The sequence below is a fragment of the Papaver somniferum genome, chromosome 9 (genome assembly GCF_003573695.1).
Source record: "Papaver somniferum cultivar HN1 chromosome 9, ASM357369v1, whole genome shotgun sequence".
Taxonomy (NCBI): Eukaryota; Viridiplantae; Streptophyta; class Magnoliopsida; order Ranunculales; family Papaveraceae; genus Papaver; species Papaver somniferum.
Genome location: NC_039366.1, coordinates 192690342 through 192700648, shown reverse-complemented (window position 1 = coordinate 192700648; position 10307 = coordinate 192690342). Strand labels below are relative to the sequence as shown.

General features: G+C 36.1%; 1 long non-coding RNA gene across 4 annotated transcripts; it reads left to right on the top strand.

Annotated features, from left to right (window-relative positions):
• Window positions 1-4134: 4134 nt before the first annotated feature.
• On the top strand, window positions 4135-8983 carry LOC113313650. Of its 4 annotated transcripts, none has more exons than XR_003341974.1 (7): window positions 4135-4342; window positions 4999-5089; window positions 5236-5355; window positions 5689-5842; window positions 7217-7546; window positions 7637-7697; window positions 8720-8983. It is a non-coding gene; the product is annotated as an uncharacterized LOC113313650 (long non-coding RNA). The 4 variants fall into 4 exon arrangements; XR_003341973.1 differs by lacking the exon at window positions 8720-8983 and adding an exon at window positions 8391-8653; XR_003341971.1 differs by lacking the exon at window positions 8720-8983 and adding an exon at window positions 8043-8653.
• The last annotated feature ends 1324 nt before the right edge of the window (window positions 8984-10307 follow it).

The window sequence follows — 10307 nt, the reverse complement described above, 5'->3', positions numbered from 1 at the left end:
TGGTTATGGTAAAAAAAATGGAAAACCGACTTTACTGGTTCAGTTTTGGTTTGACCTGAAAACCGAACCAAAAACCAATAGAAAACCGATAAGTATAGGTCATTGATTAAAATCAGATAGATTTAATCTACCCCGTCCATCTCGCTCTTTGTAAACCTAAGTTCTACCTTACTCCAGACGAGTTCATTTTTTCTCTTCATCTTTTCTTTGTCTCCAGTCGGCATTCGCCAGAATCTTCAACTAAGTTATGAATTTGGAGCATGCAGAACTCGGAGTTTATGTATTTTGAATCTTTAATGTTTATGTTTTGAATTATGCTTATAAACTTGAGTTATGAACTACGCTTGTGTGTTAATTATATTCTGCAGGTAGGTTAAAAAAATTCAATTGTTATTTTTTTTTAAAGATTTGAACTATCAGTTTAAGAAAACTGACATACAGTCGGTTTTCCATTAACCCAATGAAACAAACCGAAACCGACTAAAACCATTTAGAAACCGAACCAATGGTTAATGGATTGGTTTGGTTTAGATTTTTAGAAACCAATAGTACTGGTTTCGGTTTTAGTTTGGCTGGAAACCGAAACAAAACCGACCATGAACATCCCTACCAAAGGCATATTATTGAGAATCAAAATCAATATTAAAAGAGATGGTGGGTAACCTAGCAACAAGCTGGGAACCAACACCTTTCTGAATAACGATCCCTAGCCTATGAAAAAGAGAATTGCATATCTTAAAATTGGCATCATGTCTTGTCATGCAATTTCCTAGTCTCTTCAGAAAAATTAGAAAATCCGTACCAAGCTCTCCAAAGGTGGAGAAGGCCAACACACCAAAACCATAACCGCGTGAAGTGCAAACATCTAAGTATTTATTGTTCTTGCGAGTGATTGCTGCAGAAATGACATGACCTGGTATGAAGTTGCGAGTATTAGCACTAGTGAACGGAGAGACCCCGGTGACATCAAGACAAACATCTTTGACATCTTCCCAATTATAAACCATGATGTACGCTGGCCTAAGATCATTGTTATTAATGATTCCCAAAGAAACCTCTTTTCTAGCTACAATACCAGCTCTATGGCACATATCTGCCAAAATATCTTTTACTAAATTATGTCTGATGGGGGAAAAACTAATATAATAATAATAATGATAATAATAATAATAAGGATTTTAGGCCAGCGGATATCATGGTTTATAATTGGGAAGATGGGAAGGATGTTTGCCTTGACGTCACTGGGGTCTCTCCATTCACTAGTGCTAAAACACGCAACTTCATACCAGGTCATGCCATTTCAGCAGCAATTACCCGCAGGAACAATAAATACTTAGATGTTTGCACTTCACTCGGGTATGGTTTTGGTGTTTTGACCTTCTCCACTTTTGGCGAGCTTAGTACGGATTTCCTAATTTTTCTGAAGAGACTAAGAAATTGCATGGCAAGACATGATGCCAATTTCAAGATAGGCAATTCTCTTTTTCATAGGCTAGGGATCGCTATTCAAAAAGGTGTTGGTGCCCAGCTTGTTGCTAGGTTACCCACCATCTCTTGTAATATTGATTTTGATTCTCAATAATATGCCATTGGGGTGCCTTTTTTATAATAATAAAAAATATATTATTATAATGCTAATAAAAAAAAGAATAAATAAATAAAAAATAATAATATTATGATGGGGCTGAGATTGTGTCATGAGGGGGGAAAACTAACTCTACCTTCCATGTTATTATTATTATTATTAGATAAAGAATATTACATTTACTAGTTAGAAGCGTAACATGCTAAGCTCCAACGACATACTACTACATTAATTGAACAGGTTGTCGTGCTAACCTACCAGTGAGTCTCATGGGTTACCTAGTCAAGGGAGCCGAAGACAATGGGGGGCTGAGATTGTGTCATAAGGAGGTAAGCTAACAGTACCTTCCATGTTAATTCCTGCAATATTATGCCATTCGGGACTCGAAACTGGGACCTCCTAAAACCCATAAAACTTTGAAAAACGGGGATGACCAGCTGAGCTAGGTGCCCGTTCAGCTAATATCGACTTACACGGATCATAGTAATGGTAGCAGCACCCATCCCACTTTGTTCGACTGCATTTTTTTTTTTAATCATCATCATCTTAAGCGAGTGGAATGTTACTCATTCTTCTGTTCCAAATAGTAAAAGTTGAATACACCTACCAACTACTATGCCAATTCTTGGATGAGACTTGGTTTGGGAGTTGTTTGGTTAATAATAAACTTAACTATACTCGAGACTAAGGATATCTAGACATTTAGTCATTCTTTAAAGAAGTCAATCCCTCCTTACGGATTTTATGTCCCTCCTCATATCTCCCTCCTCATATCGGTTCTTTCCCTCCTAATAACAGGACTGAAATTAATGTACTTTTAATTAAAGACAATCAAGAATTAACGGGCCAAAACCTATTAACCTTGGCTGAGCCCGAAACTTCGTAACGTAGACCCATAGAACATAACAGCCACGTACAAAGCCTATTAACCTCTCTCGTCTCGACCCAGTTTCTTACATTCAACCCTAAAAAAGAACGATTTTTTGGGGACCATGGTTTTTTTGGGGACCATGGTTTTATTTTGGGTAAAGACATTATAAGTAAATTTAGGTCACCCCTTATCTAGATATTTATATTTATACCTAAATTACCCTCCTGATTAATTTTGGGTGATGATTAGTTAGTGTTAATAATAGTTAATGTAATGATTAGTGAGATGATTAAGTTAAAGATAATTAGTGAGATTAAAAAATCAGATGTTTTTTTTTAAAGAAGTAGAATTATTAAGAGAGTAAAGTTAGAGAAGATGAAGAAGGAAAACATGAAAAACGATGGATTTTACCAACCACAACCGGAGGAAGGGTATTTGGATACCCAGGTATGCTTCAAACTTAGATAATGTTGGTTGAATTGCTCCAAACTTTCAAAAAAAATGATATTTTTTATGTAGATTTGGGCCATTTCGGTTACCATATGTCAAGAACATGTAACCGAACACACCTAAAAGTATAGTTCGGTTACGTTTTCCAAACACGCAGGTTACCGAACTCGCTCGCTAATGGAGGTTTTGGTCGTACAGTGTAATGTTCGGTTACCTAGGATAAAATGGTAGGTAACCGAACTTTGAACTTAACAATTTATTTGGGTACATCTTGTGTGTTCGGTTAGTTCGCAAACTTCAACGCAACCAAGTTCCCAACCGAACTGCAGGTTAAAACTAACCTAGTGTTAGAAGTTCGGTTGGTTCGCAAACTTCAACATATTTTGCGAATCAACCGAACTGGGTTATATATGCATATATGCAATTAGGCAAACGTTCGGTTACTACGAAATTTATTTCTTGGCGAATTAGGTAGAGTTCGGTTATGAATTTTCAAAGGTAGAGTTCGGTTACAAAGAAAACTTAACGTTTTTGCGAACGAACCGAACTTGTGGACTTCTCATTATTTTCGTAAACTAAAGTTCGGTGATATCCTTATTTTGCGAAGGAACCGAACTTATGGACTTGTGTTGTTCTACAAGGAGTTCGGTTAAAAATATTTTTTTTGCGAATCAACTGAACTCTGAGTTCGGTTAAGAAAAAATTAATTCGTGATAACCGAACTTTTCTCTGAAAAACAAAACCCTCCATTAAACCTCTCTGCAACTTCCATTTTCAATTCGTTTTAATGATTACTTCTCATTTATTCAACCAAAAACGAATGACAAGTAATGGGTTTGTGAGAATATCTTTGTTAATGTTTTAAATTAAGCTATATATATATATAGTGGTGGTGGTGGTTGGTGGTGGTGATAATCGGAGGAGGAGGTGGTGGTAATCGGCGGTGGTGGTGGTGGTAATCGGTGGTTGGTGGTGGTGATAATCGGAGGTGGTGGTGGTGGTAATCGGTGATGGTGGGAGGTGGTGGTGGGAGGAGTGGTGGTTATATATATATATAGGTGGTTATTGGGTTGGTTTTAAATTAAATTAGGTTAAGGATAGGTTAGTCATTTCAATGCTTTAGAACACCCCTTATAACTATAGGGAATGTGGCCTAATAAAACTATGTTCCCCTGAAATAAAAACCATCGTTCCTAAGAAAATCGTTCCTAAAAAAGCCGCACAAAGGGTCACAGCTGTTTTCATGCTCTTGCCAATTTAAGCACTCTTTCCAGTGGATTGGAATCTCAACGAATTTCTCTAACAGATCGACCCATTTGGGGCTGGTTCTCAATTCATTGTTGTTATTTTTGATTCTTAAGAATGGAAATTAGGGTTTTCGAATTATTTGGGGGGTTCTGCTTTCGTTATGTTGCGGGCTGCTTCACCGTGCAAGGGTAATTTCTTTCAACCTTTTCCACGTTCATCATTAGAGTTTTCTGCATTGGTATTCCCCTTCTCATTTACATTTCATTTCCTCCGAGTTCTTTTTTTTTGGGTGTTTAAAGTGTTTTTTTGATAGTTTTAATTGTAAACTTATCTGATTGTGTTCCCCATTTAACTAATGTATATGTGCGAAAGATGTATATGTTGTGAATGATTCTGGTGTTTAGGTTGTATTTTCAGACAAAGAAATCAGTGTAAGCAGATAGATGTGTACCTCAGAACGAGGGCGATCCAGATTAAATGCTAGAAAAATGAGAGTGCAAAATAAGACGGCTGCTGCTTTCCAATTTGTGATAGCATGGTTAGATTTAAATCATATATCTTGGGAAATGTTATGAAGGAGTAACTAGATTTTGTTGGCCACAGCATCCATAGCATTATAGCAATATTCATGTTCAACTTTGGGCTCTTGATGCTTAACAATTTTTTAAAGTTTCCTCAAAACCAAGATTTGATCTGCCCACACCATATTTCTTCTGGATTTTAGAATTTGTTACTATAAGAGTGCTAACCTTTCTCTGAATAAATTAGACAACAACTGAATTATATGGATTTGTTACTTTGTCCCTTTGATTTCTGATGGCGGGATTGCTAATTCTCGACACAGGGACAAAGCTTTGACACTTGGTGCATCTACTGTCATGATGGGGAGTTTCTTGGCTGGTAGCACTGAGGCTCTTGGTGCCTACAAAGTTCAGGTATACATGAACCGTTACGAAAATCTGCCCTATATCGATGTCTTGATCGCTGTGAATACAAGACTTTGATGATTTTGTTTATCCTCATCCTGTTTTTACATTTAGAGTTAGACTTTGTGTGCTGATTGCTAATGTTTTTGTTTTAGGATTCTTATGCGGTAATCAGGCCCAGTTCCTGATCATTTAGATAGATATGACAGCAGTACATCAAGGAAAGAAGTTGTGGAGGCCTAAAATCGAGAATATAATTTGATTCAGCATCTCAGGTATGTATCATTGGATTCCAATTGTTTTGAATGTTTTTTTGCTGTACTAGGCAAGGATTTGAGTTATGTATCAATTTTTTGCTGTTTGAATTAAACCATTCATCTGGCAAGTCAAGATCTGCCAAGTGTTTTCACTTCATTTACTGTTATCGAGTGCATTGTGGTAATTGTGTAGCTCAGATTATTTTTAATGACACCTTTTGGTTTTAGTTGTGATTCTTTACCCGTTCGAAGGTTTAATTGTCAATATCAATGTCAAAGTTAAAGTTACTAATAGGAAATGAAGTCTTATTGTTTACTGTTCTAAGGTTTCATATATATTCATGTATGCAGTATTTTGAGTACCCATGAATCCTATTTACCAGCCTCAAGTAGGTGAGTACTAAATCTATGGTTCAGTCAAAGTCCTGGCTCGTTTCCTGTGGTTGGATGTCTAGATATACCATCACAACATGGAGACATGTGTATAAGAAGATGATGCAAAGAGGTATAATTTTGTCTAATTTTTTTTTTTCATGGTGATATAGTCTTGGGTGTAATGATTTAGTAGAAGTTTGACTAGGTATTGTCCTGAAAATGCCAAGTATTAGGATGTGATACAGATTTCCCTTCTAATCTTACTCCCTAGGTTTTCCTTCTCCGGCAAAACTTTGACAATCTTTATGTTTTGATTTTTGGGTTTCCTGTGAAACAGTTAGGGATTTTTATCTTCATTTTTATGTTCTAATTTTAGGGTTGTCCTCTTTTGTAACTGAACTCGGAGTTCGATAACCTCTGACTCATGGTTGTCCTCTTATGGCCGATTTCTTTGAAAAGAAATTAGGGGTTTAATGAATAATTTCAGATATCTACTTGAAACGCTATAATGAACTTATCTTCTTGCTCTATCTCCATATTGCTGGAATTGATAATTTGATATTGTGGTAACTGAAGCTGTTTGGTTTTTGGTGTCTGCAAAATTGGATAGTTTGAGTGAGTGTTAACCGAGAGCTAAATGTTTTTAGCTTAGGGGTCAAACTGACATATTGTATAAACTACAATAAGAAGCATGCAGTTGAAGTTAGTCCTAAATGCTCAAGCAAGCTAGACTTATCTGGTCTTACTTATAAACTATAACCATGTCTGCTATTGATTATTGCCTGTTTTTCTTTCTTTTTTTTAATCGGTAAAGAATACATTTGTGTTTGTGTTTTCAGTCCCATGAGTGGGGCTTCCCCTGCTATTGATGATTTCCTTTTTATTTGATCGGTAAAGAATTTGGTGCTAGCGAGTTTTGAACTCAGGTCACTGGTATCATCTGGTATCATCACCCAATGACGTTACCACTGTGTTAGTGACACCGGCGATTATTGTTTTTCACCTTGTGATTATTTTGAAATAGTTCAGTTAGTAATGATTTTTAATCATCGATTACAAGTTTAAATTCACATATATTTTGTTAATGATTACCAAGCTAAATAAACTTTTCTCTAAGACTAATATTACCATCTCTATACTTTGCGTCCTGGCTACCTCATCTAATTCTGCATTCCCCTTTCAATTAGTCAGCGACAGTAACACTTTTGTTGCTGATATTATTCTCAACAATTGTTTCAAAATATCACTTCGGTGACATGGTGCAACATCTGGCATTTGGGTTATTTTCAAATTAGTTAATATTAAAACCATTTTTTGTGCAGTAATAGTTAGGTGTTCAAAATGAATATGCCAAGAATTTGGTTAAAGAATGCGTAATGAGTTTTCATCTGCCTCTTGCTTTGTTAATAATGTATTTTTCAGTTTGGTGTTTAGTTACGAGTTTGAAATAGTTTATAAAGAATTTTGTTGAAATTATTAAAATCATTTTTTCATTTTGATGCAGATAAAAACGTAGCAAAAGGACTTCTCACTTCCTTCCTGGCCCTCTTGACTATGGAGCTGGACAGTTAGATAAAAGACGGTATGGTGGGCAGCTGACCAGCAAAATACGTAATGAGACTACTAATGCAGGGACGATTTCAAATACGTTGAGATAGGTTTGAGAATCCAGTTGTTGTTCCTCAAAAATGGCAACACCAATGAGACTACTAATGCAGTCTATCCAAAAGTCTTATACGTTATGCCTTTAGAGAATAGCAACACCAAATGAGACTACTAATGCAGTCTATCCAAAAGTCTTATACGTTATTCCTTTAGAGAATAGATTGAGCAGGTGATAAGTTATTATACTGTAACTGACTACATTTTTACTCTTCAAAGTTGTTAAACTTAACAACTGTTACCTTGGATTGCTCTTTTGCAGATACAAACAATGATGCATATGTAGCTATAATGCTAAGTGAGGCGCACGGGATTACTTTCAGGTGAGACATGACCAGAAAATTAAGATTATTAACGCAGTTTACGTGCGACTGCATTTTATTAATCGTTTGGTTTAGGTGATTTAGTCTTTCGGCTATTAGATACTTAGTGCAGTATTCAATTTTAATCATATATATTGTTTTGATATTCACTAACCTGGAACATCGCTCACTGACCTGATAAGTGAATTATGGCCTTATGCATGTTACATTGCTTAAGAAAATAAATGTAGATCGAACCTGATGTGAAAATTCACAAAGATTACATGGTTTTGAACTCAGTGCAGTGGCTTGAGTGGTGGTTTACGAACGTCCACTGACAAAAGTTTGTTGCCTTCTTGGGTTCAGATAATTGCTTGCGCTTCTAAGTTATGACAGATGGGAAACAAATATGGTGTTCCTATTATTGCACATGATGGTATGTGATAGATGGGATGGAACCACCAAAATGGTTAATTAAAAGGGTGGTTCCGAGATACATGAGACGGTTGAAGTTGTGTTGTTTTCTTTGTGTTTTTGTGCCTTACTCTTTTCAGTGTTTAAGTTCTGTGGTTGGGTTACACAGGATATTGTCGTAAGCTAAATTTTGGTTTTTAAAACTTAAACGGTGAAACCTTACACACTATGTTTAGTTTTCTTTACCAGATTGTAGATTGAGAACAATATACATATGTAATTATTATTAAATAATCACAGATAATTTCAATCCTTGGGCGATGCCTCCCAAGGACCGTCGAATTAAGAGTATAATTTCATCCGACGAAGAAGATCAGAGTTTGCTGGCTGCTTGATCAGACGTGATAAGAAGGGTTAGCAGATCTCATGGGAACTAATGAGTTTAATCAATTTATTTAGTTTTTCATGAATAAATTGTTTCTTTACAAAATTTAGTTCATGAGTGAATACTATGGTGCATTTTTTCTAAGCATTTCGTTTCATTGCCTATTGCTTATTCCTTAAACCGAATTTCTGGTAATTGTTAATGCACTGCCTAATTTATTTTTATTTTTTTTGTTGCTCCGTAGAAATACATCATTGAAGGTATGGTTTAGGGATGACTTAGAATTGCACAAGGGTTGACTGACAACCACTTATTCCGGTGCTGCTGCTAGGTTATTCCCATTTGGGATAGCTGGTTAAGGGATATAGTTAAATTATTTTGTCACCCCTACCAGTATATTTTTTTTGTTCTTCCATTTTTTTACACGAGGCTTGTACTTCAAAAAACACACGCATACCTATCATCTAGTCTCAGTGTAGTTTTGTCATTAACATGGATGGTCACTCCTGTTGTGTTGGATGAAAAGGTTTTCTTCTGTTTTTTCCTGGACCGGCACATTCTGTACTTTCTAGTTTTGGGGTACAAAATACACACCTGATGATGGTCTACTTTTTAATTGTTGAATGTCCTCTCACTTGCTCCTAGCACTTTATGGCCATGCAACAACAATTTCTAGATGCATTTTGGCTGCAACAACAATTTCTAGATGCATTTTGGCTAATAGTTTTTATAACAGTACATCATAATAAGACCGTATGGGCGGTCCTCAAATCTTAGGAGTACTAACCGCAAATTCGACTTGGAAAATCGGCCTGCAAAATATCCTAAGCATCAAATCTTAAACTAACCATGTTTTGATCACTATGTTCCTTCCTTTGCCGATCAAAAAAAATATCTTAAACTAATACTATGGCGGGGCATCTAGCATTTTCCAAAGATGATGAAGCAGGCAGAAAAGAAAGATGTCCGAGCTTGAAAAGCCTCAGCTCAATATCAAGTTAACCTACTTATGACATTTGGACCCCGATTGATTTATGGCATAAAGGAAAGAAAGGAAAAGAAAAAGTGGATTTTGCTTAGAAATTCAATTAGGATATGACTGACAATCATTAGTTATGGTGTTTTTGTTTTGCTGTAACATAACACCATCATCTTAATCTTAATTAATACTAAATCATTGCGTGTGATTTAAGCTTCATTTTTCTAGCTATTCTGTCTCTCCTTGCTGTTTTATTTCGTAACTGCTCGCCAAGTACTGTGCATATCACCCCGAGACTATGCTTTATTCACGTGGGATTTAGTGTTGCCTTCTTGAAATAACTAACAGCTAGCACTATGGAGAGGGGTATTCTTTCCCTATCCCTCTACATCCCTCAAAATCCAAAAAAACCATCTAGTATGGTCTCTGAGATTTTATGTAGGGAAGGGATGATTGGTGTATTTCTACAAGGCTGATCAGATCTGATCACCCTTATAGGGAAGGGAAATCGCACGGATACTCAGTACGCGTATTATTTTACGTTTTACGCGTACTGAGTACCCGTAAAGCCGTTGATACGCATAATCAGTACGCGTAGCTTTTTATACGGCTACTGAGTACGCGTTTCGGGAAATATATTTATTTGACTTTTTCTCGTTCACACCTCTCTCACACCCGATCCTAACCATCGTTAATAACGGATTTATTTTCTACACCGTTGAATCCCAACGTGTCATTTTTTCAAAATCCCTATAAATATCACCCTAATTCTCTACTCAAACCACATCAAATCAATTGATTTCTTATTTTCTCCTTCTTATATCAATTGATTTCTTGTTTCTCTTCATCTTAC